General features: G+C 52.4%; 1 protein-coding gene across 1 annotated transcript in view; it reads left to right on the top strand.

The window, feature by feature from the left end:
• Nucleotides 1–15,996, top strand: part of SLC29A3 (solute carrier family 29 member 3) — a 44,434-nt gene that overhangs the window by 8,094 nt on the left and 20,344 nt on the right. The window lies entirely within an intron of this gene.

Below are 15,996 nucleotides of genomic sequence, written 5' to 3' on the forward strand. Positions count from 1 at the left end.
AAAATTTAGAGCATAAATGAGGAAGAATTGATAAGAAAAGATGGCACAGGGGCCTGCAACAGCCGCCATTGTCTGAGCCAGACTCTGGGCCCACCATCCTGGCACAGGTATTGCATGTGTTGTTTCTCATTAGCTCTGCAATGCAGGTCTTAGTAACACTTTTCTTAAGACAAAAAGCCAGAGGCTCAGAGAGGCTAGATAACCTGCCTGAGATTACACAGCTAGGAAGGGCTATAGAGAATTTCAAGGGGCATTGAGGTGGACAGATGATTACAGACTCATTCATACTCAGAGAGTGGTATGTAGGGTACTATCCTGGAGATTCCCCACCCCCCACCCCCCACACTTTGACTCCACCAAACACCATCTTCCTTCCTTTGGAGAGCCTGCCCTTGGTCTGGCCTCCTTTTCCAGCCTGAAACCCCAGGTGCCTGGGTTCTACGCCTGGGTCCTGGACCCAGTGTCCCTTGTCCCTTCCCTACCTGACCTGTTTAGCTGGAGGTCCTCCCTGGCTCTGGGGTTGTAAGCCATTCCCTGCCCTATGGGGCCTCCTCGCCCTCCCCCAGGCTCTCCTGCAGGCCTGTATTGGCTGCCCTTGGCCAAGAACAAAACAGTGAGCTGGACAAGCCCCACTTCCTACCCTGGAGAGAAGAGTGTCTGCACCTTCTCCTGGCCATTCCTTGCTGCAAGGCCCCCACAGCCGCTCTCCACACCGTCCTTCCTGTGTACCTTAGTCTGCCCAGGGACTCCTCTCTGAGGGCCTGCAGGACGCAGCCAGGTCACGGGTGGGACCTACAGCCCGACTTAGTGTCAGCAGAGCTGGGACCCGGGCCAGGCACTCTACTGATGCCCCTGTCCATCCTCCCATCTGACCAGGAGGTACCCCAACACTCAGTCCCGGGGGTGAGGCAGGAGACAGAAGCAGCTCATCCCTCGGCACATCCCCTGAAGCCACCTCTCTGAGTTAGGAGCTCCATGTCTGGGTCTTCAGAGCTGCATCATACTTCCCCATCACATTCCTGCCCTACAGCTCATGGAGACCGAGGGCTGGCTGGGTGGGAGCTGCTGCTCTCAGCACTTTGCCTGCCTTATCTCATGCAGCCCTGCAGCACCCATAGGTCAGTAACTGTTATCATCCGCCATGACAGATGAGGAGGCCTCCCCTGCCAGTGAATAAAACTCTCTTACTCTACATCCTGTGCCCCTGGCACACCTGGCATGGTACCCAACACATCATAACACATAAATATTTGTCACATTAGCTATTGTAAGGCTGAGAAGGAAAGCTCCACAACCCAATCCATGATAGTGATGGCTCTGCAAGGGAGCAGAAGAAGATCTGGGAGTTACAGTGGCTACCAGTAAAGGAGTTTTGATCTTTCAGGTGTGTTAGCATAGACATGAAGTGGGGTTCCTGCCATAGGGAAGGTAGCTGGTTCAGCAAGTGGGGGACCTAGGGCATCCCCTCCCCTTATTTCCAGTCCCTTAGTTCTGGTCCAGTCTCTCAGCCCTGCAAAGAAGCAAGATAGCATACCTGGGATCTGCCCTTGAAGGGCTGACCTCCCAATCCAAGGAGGCAGTGTTCAAAGGAAGCAGGATGAGCTTGTGTGGAGAAGAGGAAACTGGAGGACAGGTTATCAGAGGTTACCAAGTCCCTGCCATGCAGCCTGTACCCACCTCCTGCTTGACCTGCCATCTTCTTTTTCCACATGACATCCTGGTGAGTTAGGTACTGCCATCCCAGTTGCCAAATGAAACCAAGGCTCACAGATTTTAGGCCACTGACCCAAGGTCATTTGCTAGCAAGTGATAGAACTGCAGAGCCCATGCTTATAACCAGCATATTCTCCAAGCTATCTGTCTACCTTGGCACGCTCAGCCCTGGCTGCACATCGGGATCACCTGGGAAGCTTTTAGAAAATACCCCACCTGCTTGCGCCTGTAATCCCAGCTACCCGGGAGGCTGAGGCAGGAGAATCGCTGGAACCTGGGAGGCAGAGGCTGCAGTGAGCCGAGATTGTGGCACTGCACTCCAGCCTGGGCAACAGAGCAAGACTCTTGTCTCAAAAAAAAAAAAAAAAAGAAAGAAAGAAAAAAAGAAAAGAAAATACACCACATCCCACGTGTTCCACTGACCCAATTCTAATTCATTGTGAGGGGCCTGGGCACAAGCATTTTAAGTTCTCCAGATAAGGCTAATGTGTAGCCAGATAAGAACCATGATCCAGGCCAGGTGTGGTGGCATGTGCCTGTAGTTCCAGCTACTCAGGAGGCTGAGGTGGGAGAACAGAGCAGTAAGCTTGAGCCTAGGAGTTTGAGACCAGACTTGGCAACATAGTGAAACCCCAGTCTCAAAACAAAAAGGACTATGATTCAAGTAAAATGTTACCACATAGGGGGAAAAAGCAGCTGTCCTCTGCCTCCACTAGAGTACCCATTAACCCATTAAACAGGCAAAGGCTACATCATGAGAGACTTAGGTGAGCCTTCTGGGAGAACTTCTGCCATGCAAGTCAAGTTGTCAAACCTGGCAGTGAAGGGGACAGTTTCCCCCTTGGAGAATTAGGGCCACATCCTGTGGGAAGTCCAAGGAGTTGGCCTAGTCTACCTCAGAGTGTGGGGTTCCTCATGGGACTCCCTACAAATGTAGGTGGTTGGAGGGTTCAGTGCTTGTCTAACAGAAATGCTCTGGGCTTGAGCTGCACCCACGAGCCCACGGTTCCACGCCAGCCATGGCGGCCCCTGGAAGAGCCTTTGTCCTTTCTCTTGGTAATGCTCCCCTTTGCTGGGCCAGGGGGCCAAGGGATGTAGTTAGGAGATGGGGGCTCCACAGCCACCCTCCTCTTCCTTCCAATTTCCCAGGCTCCTGGAAAAGGAGTGATAGGGCCAACTGGGCTCAACATGGGCATCCTACACCTGGGGTGGCACAAAGCAAGAGCGAGTGAAACTGGGAGAGCAGAAGAGAGGCCGTCCTGAGGCCCTGACCCAGCTGGGTAACTTCTCTGTGCTGTGTCAGCGAGTGGAGGCTCCCTGTTCCCAGAGGTTTAAGAGTCACAGGACATCTATTTGGTAAAGGCTCCATAGCTGGGTGAAAGGTGGATTGGTCCTGTCTCATAGGACCACAAAGTAGCTGGGAGGAACCCAGATTTGGCAACAGAGGGACTCTAATCTAGCAGTGCCCTTACCCACTATGTGGGTTGGAGGCAGGCTCTGTGGCCCTTGGGCCTTTTGCCCACAGACCCACCTGGCAGCATTTACATAACGCTGCAGAGACAGGTAGGGTTGGAAAGTCCTTACAGTTATGGCGTGCCTTATAGGTGGTGGCTGCTGCATGAGGACTTCACTAAATCCCAACATTCACTGCCTTTACTAAGCTCTTACCATGTGCCAGGCACTGCTAAGGGCACAGATTCGTTCATTAACTCAGCAATATTTATTAAGCAATCTACTGTGTACTAGAAGCTTTTTTTTTTTTTTCATGATCTTTTGTTGTTTTTTTTTTACAGCCCAAAGACATAGGTTTATTATACCCATTATACAGAGAAGGAAACCAAGGTTGAAAAGTTTAAGTCATTTTCTCCCAGGTACAAAGTGAGTGACGACTGGGACTCAGACCTGGGCCCTGTCAACCCAGGTATCTGTGGTCTTAACCCCAGTGCTTTATATCAGCATTTTCAAAATTTGTTTGAGCATGATGGCTATCTCACCTGGCAAGACATTTGTGTCTGTAATGCAAACAGCAGTTTCATGAAGCTGCATCTGTACTTAAAAAAAGAAAACTCCACTCTGACTGCAGTTTCAAGGAGGAGCAAGTGATGCAACAGTGGCAGTGCTGGTTGTAAGCCATACAGGATGAGGATGGAGAGTTTGCTCTTGAGTTTGACCTTGTGCAGGTTCATGGTGACCTTGGGGAGCAGCATCGTGGAGGATGGGGGGAGAGACAGAGGAGACAGCAAACTCAAGGAATTTTCCTTTAAATGGGAGCAGGACAATGAGGCACAAGCTGCAGGGAACTGTGATTCAGAAGGGGGAGAATTTTCTGTTATTTTATTTTTAATACGAGAGACATAGCAGGCAGTTTGTGTATGGAAGCAAATGATCCAGCAGAGAAGGAAAAACGCGTGATGAAGAAGAGGGAGCATAGCTCAGCGAGGCCCATGAGCAGGCCAGAGGGCTCAGGTGCACAGAGAAGGGTCCCAGAAAAAGATGCAGACAGCTCACTCACCTTTAGTAAGAAAGAAGGCAGCAAAGGATTAAATAGAATAAAATAAAATTCTGGTCGTGACCCATCAAATGAATTTCATATTATTTAATGAGCTGTGCAACCTGTAGTTCGAGAAACCCTGCTCTGCCTGTTTCCCCCTAACTTTGTAGCCATCTATGAGGATGCGTCATGTTCTCATTCTACAGAGGAGGAAAGTAGAGACAGTAAGTAACTCAGTGGTGCCACATAGCTAATAAGACCAGAATGGGGGCGGCAGCCCAGGGTACCTGAATCAGTATCAGATTTCCTGAGACACTTGGCAAATACCCGGATTCCTGGACCCTTCCCTGATGACTTTATCTCCCCAGGTGAGGCCTGGGCACTGTTGCCAGGTGGTCCTGATGCCAGCTGGCCAGGGGAGCAGGTATCCAGGAGTCTTTCCTTTGTGCCAGGTGGTGTTCCTGCAGATCCATTTTAGTGCTACTCAGATCTCTCTCCAAATGGAAACAATATTAGACTCCCTTTGGCAATCCTCTTTTATTCTTTTTTTCTTTTTTCTTCTTTCTTTTTTTTTTTCTGAGACAGAGTCTCACTGTATCGTCCAGGCTGGAGTGCAGTGGTGCGATCTTGGCTCCTGGGTTCACTCTGCTTCCCGAGTTCAAGTGATTCTCCTGCCTCAGCCTCCTGAGCAGCTGGGATTTCAGGCGCCCGCCACCACACCTGGCTAATTTTTGTATTTTTAGTAGAGATAGGGTTTCACCATGTTGGCCAGGTTGGTCTTGAACTCCTGACCTCAAGTGATCCGCCCACCTTGGCCTCTCAAAGTGCTGGGATTACAGGCGTGAACCACCGCACCCTACCAGCAATCCACTTTTTAAGAGCAGAATTCCCAAGAGTGGAGAAGGGCACAACACCCCTCCTCCCCGCATAGAAAGAAGCCTATTAAAGTGGGATTTTGCCTGAGCTTTGTCATCCCAGGAAAGGAGATGGGGAGTTTGAGGTCAGGCAGGATGGGCTTCAGGCTTTCTGCCACTGGGTGTGCGTGAGTGGCTGCCAGTTGCTTCGGCTGGCGTGGATGACTGCTCTAAACCATTTTTAAAAATTAGAACCAAAAGTGAGTCATTTTAAAAAATCCCCTTGTCTACCCTCTGATTCTAACTGCGGGCCCAGCCAGCATGCCATTCCCAATAAATAATACACCTGTGATGGCTTTTTCTTCTGTTTTTAGCTCTTGCTGCGTCCTGCAGATGGGAAAAAAGCCTAGCTTGAAATGCTGTCAGTCATGCCTTTGGTGGCCTCAGCTTCTCTAGTTCTCTTCTTATTTTCTCCCTAAGTGCTCACGACCCTTTTTCCCCACCCGCGCTGTTCTCCCTTGCCCTCCAGGCTATCGACTGCTCCCTTTCTGCCTTCGATTTTATTTCTTCCTGCATATATCCTTAAAATCCAGAGGCGATTTCCTGGACAAATTAGAAGATGGCCCGGAACTTAAGTACTCAAGTGTCTCTTTAACATGATTGATCGTCACAAGTGTCCAGAGAGCGGAACCTAAATTAGAGTCTCCACCGAGGAGCCCAGCGCTTTTGACATGGGCAGGCAGCCTGGGAAGGGTCTGCGGCACTGGGTGCCTGGGGCCTCCTTGCTGGCCTCTTGCCGGTCCTCACTGCCTGGGAGGACTGTGGAACAGCCTTTGCCTGTTTAATGGGTTAATGGGTACTCTAGTGGAGGCAGAGGACAGCTGCTGTTTCTCCCTATGTGCCTGTGTTTCTGTGCATGTCTGTGCCTGTCTGCATGCAGGCACCTGAGGCCTAGAGCAGCCTGTGGTTTTGGCCCACATGCACCTCCAAAGAGAAACAGCCTCCCCAATGCGGGAGCGGTGTGTTGTTGAGGAAGTGCCTGCCAGGGGTTGGCTAAGGACTCCCTCTTCCTGATGGTCCCTAAGGTTTTCTACTACAGAGACAGGCTGGAGCACCCCCAGACCACCTCCTCATTACCACCAGGCCACAGGGCATGACCCTTGTCCCTGGTCATCAGCCTTGTGACACTGATGCACGGGACCCTCTGAGGGATGCAGAAGCCTCCCCCGTCAGGCAAGGGCTGCGTGGGTAGGTGGGGAGTTTTCTTGAAAGGCCTTCTTCCTCTTTTCCTTATCACATGGCAGAAGTCAGGCTGCAGAAGAGGAAAGACTGGCTGGCTTGAGCATCAGCAGTGGCTGAGCCTCTGATCAGCTCATCCTCAGGGAGCTTGGGGTCACTCGTGCATGGATCCGTGAGGTTCCCTGTTTCTCTGACCCCTTGGTTTCTGAGCCCTTACGCTGCCTATTCTGGTTCCAGCCTGAGAGTACATGGGGGGAATAAAGGGGATAAGAATCAAAGCAGTCAGCTTGCCCCTTGCTAGGGGACCTGCTTGGCCGAGGCAGGGTATAAGGGTAGATAGAAATGAGGTTTCCATCTTCCTTGCTCACCCTGCCTGGCAGAAAGACTGGATTCAGGAGAGCTGGCTTCTGTTTCTGACTGTTTCAAACTTGCTGGGTGACTTGAGACCATGTCCTCCCTTGAGAAATGAAGATATCAGACCATAGATTGGGATCCAGAAACTTTTCCCGCAAAGGGCTAGATGGTTCGTATTTTAGGCTTTGTGGCCCCACAATCTCTGTTCGCTACTCAGCCCTGCCCTTGCAGAGTGAAAGCTGCCCTTGACAATATGTAAACAAATGGGCTGACCAAAGGCCGACCGCGTTCCAGTGTTCACACAAAGGAAGAGGGCAGATTTGGCCCGGGGGTAGCCCGCTGCCAACCACCGGACTGGGAACACTCCCTTACGGCTCTTTCCCGGTTCTGTGATCTATTATAGAGGTACCTATCCTGCTGAATTTGTCTTCATATCACTGACCACTGCCTGGCCTATTATCTATTTGTTTATACATTTGCTAGCCATCTCTTTGACTAGATGGGCAGTTCCATAAAGGCAGGAACTTGAGCTGAATCTCCCATGTCTACAACGTCTGGTGAGCTCAGTAAATATTTGCAGAAGGATGAATCCATCTCTGAGTATTTGTGGAGAGGAGACAGGGACGGGAGGAAGAACCGCCATTGCTGGATTGTGTACCGTGGTCCCGCAGTGCACCTCCACCACAGCCTGTACACCCGGACCTGCCTGGGCCCCAGCCTCATCCCCCCTTCCCCCATCCCCATCCATACTCCAGCTCACGCCTGTGGAGGCTTGAACACATCAAGCTCATTCCTGACTCAGGGCCAACCATATGCTGTTCCCGCTGTCCAGGCTCTAGGTTAGCCAATTTTTTTTTTTTTTTTTTTTTTTTTTGAGACGGAGTCTCACTCTTTCGCCCAGGCCGGAGTGCAGTGGCGCTATCTCTGCTCACTGCAAGCTCCGCCTCCCGGGTTCACGCCATTCTCCTGCCTCAGCCTCCCGAGTAGCTGGGACTACAGGCGCCCGCCACTGCACCCGGCTAATTTTTTGTGTTTTTTAGTAGAGACGGGGTTTCACCATGTTAGCCAGGATGGTCTCGATCTCCTGACCTTGTGATCCGCCCACCTCAGCCTCCCAAAGTGCTGGGATTACAGGCATGAGCCACCACGCCCGGCCCCAATTATTTATTTTTTAGTTTTATTGCATTTATCCTAATTTGCAGTCTTTTTCCCCCCACTTGCTGTTGACTCTTTTTTTTTCTTTTTTTTGTGCCTCCCTCACTAGAACAATGGCATCCCCAGTTCCTAGAACACATTGGGCACATACAAGGTGCTTGGCCATCGTTTGTTGAATGAGTCAATGAGCTCTAGAAGGTCAACCACCTTTCACCTTTAGTGAGCAAATAGATGAATGGATAAATTAACCACTGCCACCTGCTTCTTCCCATCTGCTCCCTCCACCCATTTCTGCCCCGTGATTCCCTCTACGCCCAGCACTGCCCCCCATACTGTTTGGCATTGAAAAGCCCCCAGAGCTCCCCAGTACCTTCCAAAACAAAACCCCTCTTTAGGCAGCTGCCTGAGACCACCCCCGAATCGGCTGTCAGCCACGCTCTCCTCCACGTGCCCCATCATTTCTCCAAGTGGAGCCCCCAAGGTTTCCTGCAAAGGAGCCAAGCGAGGGGACAGTGCAGCAAGGTGCAGGAGGGGCCTGGAGGCGAGGCTTCAAGGAGGAGGGGCGTGGCAGTCTCAGGGAGGCTGACTGATAAGGCGCGGAGGCTGAGGGTGGCCAGGCCCATGGAGGAGCTTGAGCAGAGGCGTGGAGGGGATGCCTTGGGGAGAGGCTAGAACCTGAGGGGAGGCTGGGTGGACATGTGAGCCATAGTCAGGCGATGTGGAGACGGGGCCAGTAGATGTGATTGACTGGGGTGAGGGTGAAGGAGAAACCAAGGAAGCTTTGAAGAGGGGCTGAGAAAAGGAGGATGACCATGGGGCCTTCGGAGGGGCTGCTTGGGAGTCTTCTCTTGAAGGCCTTTGGTTTGAGGAGCTCGGGGTTTGGGCTCAGCAGGACCCCCAAGCGTTTGTTCTGGACAAAGAGACGGATGTATGGGTAGAGGTCATGAAGCCAGGGGAGGTGAGCTTCTCCTACCACCACCCCCACCCTTCACAAAAGGAGGGCAGGAAACAAAGGATGGAGCTCAGGGGGCACCTCGGGATGGTGGAGCCACAGGTGGACGGAGATGATGAGGAAGTGTGGTGGAGGTGGGGGCGGGTGTGGCCTTGTGAATTTGGAGGAGAGGAGTGCTGGAAGGACATTGCATTAGTTTCTTGTGGCTGCCTTCACCAAGTACCACAAACTGGGTAGCTGAAAAGCAAGGCTCTAGGGAATAACCTTTCCTTGCTGCTGCTTTGGCATCTTTTGGCTCATGGCAGCATCACTGCAGTCTGTGGCTCTGTCTTCATGCAGCCTCTGCCTGTGTGTCTGTGTGTCCTTCCCTCTTTTACCGTATACTGTGGATTGAGGGGTCATTCCTCCTCCAGTAGGATCTCCTCTTAACTAAGCACATCTGCAAAGACCCTATGTCCAGATAAGTCACATCCTGAGGTACTGGGTGGACATGAATTTTGGGGGCATGAATTCAGCCCCCTATAGAGGGGGTAGCATGCAGTGTCTGGAGTGTAAGGAACAAGACCAGGTCTTGGTTACAGGTGGGCTGCGAGGAGGACGCTGAGGACCCTTAGAGGAAATGTTTCCCCAGGGCAGCCGGGAGGGACACGGCGTTGGCAGTGGCAACGTGGACTACATTTTCAAGGAGTGTGGAGTGAAGGGGAGGAGGGGCCTGGTTCCCGGAGGCAGCAAAGTTAAAGTAGTTTTTTTTTTTTTTTTTTTTTTTTACCCAAAGGGAGACCTAAGAGAGTCTCTTGGCCAGCAGAGAAAGGAACAAGCAGCAGTGAGGGAAAGAGAAAATGCAGGCAAGAAAGGTGGGATTCATGGTGTGAGTCTCCAGGAAGTCATCTTAGGCTGGAGGAAGAGCCCTTTTTGCGGAGCAGAGAGGAGATGTGCTCCAGAAAGCCTTGCACACACTGCGGGGAGGAAGGCGGGGAAGCTCATTCCAGAAGACAGGAACTTTACTCATCTTCTGGCAGGGATTCCCAAGGAGGTGTGAGAAAGGATCGAAGGCTGGGGAGAGCCCCTGGGTGCTCAGAGAGCAAGATTTACAGTGAGCCCAGGCCTGGAGCTGTCCTGAGAGGCCAAAGGAGGGAGGGTTGCATGCAAGGGTCAGATGGGGACCCTCTTCCTTAGGGTGGCCACAGTGGCTTCGTCTGTCTGGCCAGCATTTTCCAGAGCTTACCTGTCTGATTCTGACCCCAGATTTGTCCTTCCCTTGGGCCTCTGGTCTCCCACTTCAGCCTGGCTGCATCTAGCCTCCTGCCTGGCCCCTGGACCAGGCATTGCCCCCCTTCCCTGCCCAGCCAGCCCTCCCAGCTAGTCCCTGCCCTTGGCCACACACTCATTAACTTTCCTGGGCCAGTGCTCCAAACACAGGGCCTTGGAACTCGCAGAAAGGACACCAGCCCCACCCCTTATGGGGACGTCTGCCCTCTGCTCACCTCATTTTGCTCAGGAATGATCTGGGCTGATGCCCAGGGCAAGGGCGCCTCCCCTGCAACATCCCAGGCTGCAGAACTCAGCTGTCCGAAAGTGGCAAGTTTGCAACGGCAAACTATTCTTGGCTCCAACCTGCTCGCTGCTGCTAATTTCATGCCCCTATGATCCAGGTAACGCTCTGCTGCCTTGAGCTGCCACCCCCAGGCTTGAATCGCTTTTCCTCGCCCACCCGGCAGGAGCCCAGCTGCCTCTGCTGCTGCTTTCTGGAGGTGGGGGCTGCACAAAGCTGCTTCGCAGAAGCCACTCAGCAGCACGGACACTGAGTCTGCCGCAGCTCGTGACTAATTTGCTGCACTTATTTCAAAGTGTCTAAATGGCATTCAGGGGAGAGAAAGCTTAACCAGGGTCTGCCAGAGATAAACGGGCTCATTTCAGGGCCTCCCCTGCCCAAAGAAACCTCTTTACCTGGACCCTGAGCCCGGAATTAAATTCTTCCAGAAGAGACGCTTAGCATGGAGCCTCTCAGTGTGGCGGAGGAGAGGAAATGTGCCCCGTCATAAAATGGGCCTCACATCTGGCCAGCTGGCTCTGGTGGGCTTTTAAGTTGTGTTTGAAGAGCGTCTCTCCCCTTTCCTGGTGTTCGCAAACTGGGTCAGAGTGTAGCGAATGAAAATGAGTTTCCTTCTCACCGTGACGAGCAACTCAAGTGCACCCCTGCCCCGGCCAGCAGTGGCTCATCCACATTCACCCACCATATGGGGGTACCTTGGCGCCTGGCACTCCTGGGCCAGGGCCTGTCCACAGTCTGGGTGAGGAACCCCCATGCCCACTATGGGACTCTTTGCAGAGGTTGCAGAGTAAGGCGAGAGCTTGGAAGCCTGCCCCGTGCCGACCACCCATAGGCACTCTTTAACATGGTCTTTGCTTAGCTGCCAACCATGTCTGTCCATTTTGGGTAACTGACAGAGGTGGGGGCTTTTCTTTTAATCTTTTTTTTTTTTTTCTTTTCAACACTACTAAGATCCATAGGCCTCTGGAAATGCTGAGGGGAATGGGCAGTGGGGTTTGAGAGAAAAGATTAGCTAATGCATTCCTTTACTCTTGTCTACCACTGCAAAAAGAGGAGAAAGAAATCAAACCCTGGCCAGGCTCCATGGCTCAGCGCCTGTAATCCCAACACTTTGGGAGGTCAAAGCAGGTGGATCACCTGAGGTCGGGAGTTCGAGACCATCCTGGCTAACATGGTGAAACCCTGTCTCTACTAAAGATACAAAATTAGCTGCATGTGGTAGTGCATGCCTGTAATCCCAGCTACTCGGGAGGCTGAGGTGGGAGAATCACTTGAACACAGGAGGCAGAGGTTGCAGTCAGCCAGGATCATGCCACTGCACTCCAGCCTGAGTGACAGAGCGAGACTCTGTCTCGAAAAAAAAAGAAAAAAAAATCAAACTCTGTCATTTGCTGGCTTGGACAGGTCACCTGCACCTTAGGGCCAGAGAGAAGAAAGACACTGCCCACCCTGAGAGGAACATGTCTCACATTCCTGCTTGCTGCTGGAAGGCATGTGGCTGCCAGGCCCAGCGTCTGAGGCTTCCTGGCAATGCACCGCCACCCCAGTGATAGTGTTTGGGCTTGTGCCTCCAGGAGACAGGCAGCCTCAGCTAGAGCAGCTTATACGTTTGTAGGGGGATGATAAATATGTCTCCACCTGGTCTCTGCCCTGCTCTGCAGCAAAAGATGCTGCCACCAGCACTCCCAATGTGGACCTCTGGGAAATTCCTCTACCTCTGTGAGCCTCAGGCTGCTTATCTGTAAAATGGGAGCAATTCCAGCCCTGCCTCACCCTCACTGGCTGTGGTAAGAGCACATGGGCTGGGGTGTGTGCAGGCCCTCTGGAAGCTGTGCTGCGTGCAGGCCCTCTGGAAGCTGTGCTGCTTGCATGTCAGAGTTCCCTGGCATTCTGCAGAGCTCCCACTTCCCCACCTGGGCTAACTGACTTTGATGCGATTACTCTTAGAGACTGGATGTTGAGTCCCACACCCTGCCTGAGCTCCAGGTCATTGCAGGGCGCGGATAACACTAGGGAGATAGTGGTGCACAATGAGATCAGATCTCACATTCAGGGAGCACAGCTGTCCCTCTGTTCCTCAGAGCTGGGCCTCTCCCACGTGGGTTTGAGAATTCAGAGGTGACTGATGGGCCTCTCTGCCATTAGCACTCTGGGGGTTGAGTGCCTTGGCTGCCTGAGGTTCTGCCAGCCCTCCTGTGGATGGGATGGACAACATAGTGTGGTTTGCTTCAGCTCAGGAGGGGCTGTTGGTGCTGAGGAAGCCTCAGAAGTTGCTTTCAACAGATGAGCTGCGCTGGCATCCTCACTGGTGGGGAAGCAACCCTTCATGCTTTTGTGCCAGCCGTTCCGTCCTGTTGGGAATGGTTCTCTCCCCACTGGCACCCATACCTCCCATATCTGTCTGACATGCTTCCCCCAGTCTTTCCAGCCGCCGTCCAAGATGGCCCTGGTGGAAACCCCCCAGAGCCCCTCCTTCCATGCCCCCCAACACTTTGTATCTGTCGTACTCCAGCTCCAGGCTTGCGCCTACCTCCCTGAGGGCACACAGGTGCCACAGCTCCTCCGTTGTATCCACCCAGCCACCAGCACAGCACTGGCACATGGGCTTGACACCTCTTCAGCAAACAAAGGGACAGGTCAAAACAGGAAGAGGTGCTGACCTGCACAGACAGTGGCTGCCGAGCCAGGGCTGAGCACCGTGAGATTACTAACCAGCCTAAGGGTCTCCTGCCCAGGGCCCTCCTGCTGGGGCAGAGAAACTTGCTTGGGAGGCCTGTCACCTCCTAATGTGTTTGCCCTGCATCCACCTGTGTTCCAGCCCTGCCTTCTTGCTGAGTCATACCCAGCCTTTCACCTCTGGTTCTATAAGGCCCACATTGACCCCCAGGCCTCCAGGCTTTTAGTCGGCTGTGTAAACAGAGCTGCTGTGGCATAATTCTGAGTGGCGCCATTCCTATCACAGCCTACAGGTCTGGTGCCCCTGGAGTTGTGCAAAGTTCAGCCTCCACCATTGTACACAGTGGCCCCACTGCCAGCTCCCTGACGATCTTCTCATCCCCCTACTCCTCCACGGCTGGAGCCAGCCTTTGCTTCCACGTGCTCATCTCTAGAAGTGGAGTTGGTTGTAGGGGTAGAACAAATCAAAACAGACTTTTGAGGGAGCTCTCAGGCATCAGGCCCCAGTGGAGGTGAACTCTGTGAATGATCCCCAAACACTACTGTACATAAAATCCCCCATTGGTTAGATGGATGGATTGCTTTGGGGGCAGTCTTGTTACCATCCTAGTCACAGTGTGTTTGGAGCTGTATTCAGATGTCTTCACATTTTCTTAAGTAAAATGGGAGAAGATAGCCCCAACACCTCTTGGAAGCAAATGAGATGAACCCAGGAGGGACGTGCCAGCTGCCTGGCTACAAAGTAGATAATCAAGAGTGGAACGTAGACCTTCGCCTCTGATTTCTTAGGAAGGCAGTGCTGGTGGGAATACTCCATCGGGGAGTGCGGTCCAGGGAAGTAAGAGGGAGGGAAAGGGAAGTAGGGCTGGGACACAGAGAGCAAACACAAGGGGCGATGGTATTTCGGAGCAGCCACAGCTTTGCAGCAGCACACACGGAACACCTTGGAAAAGTCTTGTGGAGCCACCACGTTCAGAGCAGCCAGTCTGGGGAGAGGAGAGGTGGGCGAACAATCCTCGGGCTCCTTCCAGTTCCTGCCTCTCATTGGTTAAAGTGGGTCTCACGGGGCTTGACTGCCCCATCCTCGGGGGAGCGTCCCCCGCCCCTCTCACAGCCATTGGTGCAGCCTAGCAGGGCATGAGGTCTCTCTGTGGGGGTCAGCTCCTCCTTTGGTGGCAGTGGTGGCAGCAGTGGCAGTGATTTTATGACCATGGGACCAATGGTTCTGGACAGGGGACCAAGGTGAGTAACCTGAGGGGCAGGCAGGGTAAGTCCGTCTGGAGCAACATCCACTAAGTCCAGTTTCTTGAAATCAGCACATGCCACCTGCAAAAACCCTAATTTCAGCCGAGGGTTTGGTGGGGAAGGGCTGCAGGGACTGGTGTGCTCAGCCTCCGTGCCCCTCATGGGTGAACACACTGCTCTTCCTGTCTCTTGGGGGGTCAAAGAAAGGAGGATGATCAACTGTCCTGGTTTTCTTCAAGGAACTGAATTTAAATTGAAACAGGAAAGTTGAAATATTCAGGAAAACCCTGATTAGTAGGAACCCAGCTATCGGAAACCCTCATGAATTAGGAACCTATTGCTGCCTAGCAAAATACTACAAATGAGTGGCTTAAAACAACCTGCATATATAATTACAGGGTTTCTGTGGGCCAGGAGTCCAGGCACAGCTTAGCTGGGTCTCCTGCCTGAATTCGTACAAGGCTGCAGTCAGTCAGCCAGAGCTCCGGTCTCCTCTGAGGCTTAGCTGGAGAAGGGTCACTTCCAAGCCCAATCCAGTTGTTGGCAGAATTCAGTTCCTAGTGGTTGTAGGCCTGAGAGCTTCAGTTTCCTGCGGGGAGAGGGCTGCAGACCACCCTCAGTGACTTGGGGTTCCATGCCAGGTAGGGTTCCCCAACATAGCCACTTGCCTCCCCAAATCTGGCAAGGGAAGAAAAGAGTCCAGCAAGGTGGGTGCTATAGTCCTATGTAACACCTCATGTTTGCTCTACTCCCTTGGTTGGAAGCAGCCACAGATCTCATCCACACTCAGGGGAGGGCATTGCATAGGTGTGAGCACCAGGAGGCAGGGATCACGGGCCACCTTAGAGTCTGCCACCATACCTCATTTTATAACTTTTCCTATAGGCAAAAGCAGGAAATAATTGAATAAAACCCACCACATGATTCTATGAGGAATTAAGTGGTTTGTTTTTGTAAGTTCTGTGGGATGTGCTGAGTCAATTCCTGTCACCATGTGCATCTCCATCGCCTGATCTGTGCTCATGGAATGATGGCCTGGCCTCAAGTCTGTTCTCTGAGTTCTTTGTAAGGCAGAGAAATGGGCCCAGACAACAGAAAGAGATTCAGAGTCTTATCCAGTGGTCAATATCCAAAAAGCTTTCCAACATTAAATGATACATTTTTCTGCTTAAATATCAACAAATAGGCACATTCAGTTACCTGGAAAATTCTCATTCAGGGAACCTGAGCCTGGTCAAAGAAATAAAATCATCAGAGATTCTGCATTACACAGATCGAGCAGCCACTGGAGGAAGGGGCCTCACCAGGGGCTTGGGCTGGGGGCAGTCGCAGCCCCATCTGCATCCCTCTCCTCCTAAGGGCCTCTCTCCTTCATTCCACCCAGTGCCCTCCCAGCCTCAGAGGCCCAGCCACTGTGTCAAGATGTAATTGACTGAGTGCCCCAGACCAGTCCAGGCTCTACTGAGCCCATCAGGGCAGGAACAATGAGGTGCAGCTCAAAGGCTATTTCTCAGGCTCATGGTTGATGGACCTCACTAGCTGCGATTATCATTTTAATTGCAAAGGCCACCACAGCCTTATATTCAGGGTACAGATTTCAAAGACCACAAAGCACTCTGCAGGCTTCAAAGGGAACTATGGAAGGCTTGTGCTTCAGACTCAAAGGGGCCCATGATGACATCTTTCTTTTATTTTTTAGAGATGGGGTCTCACTCTGTTGCCCAGGCTGAAGTGCAGTGGTGTACTTATTGCAGCCTCGAACTCC

This window comes from Nomascus leucogenys, chromosome 18, assembly GCF_006542625.1.
Source record: "Nomascus leucogenys isolate Asia chromosome 18, Asia_NLE_v1, whole genome shotgun sequence".
NCBI lineage: Eukaryota > Metazoa > Chordata > Mammalia > Primates > Hylobatidae > Nomascus > Nomascus leucogenys.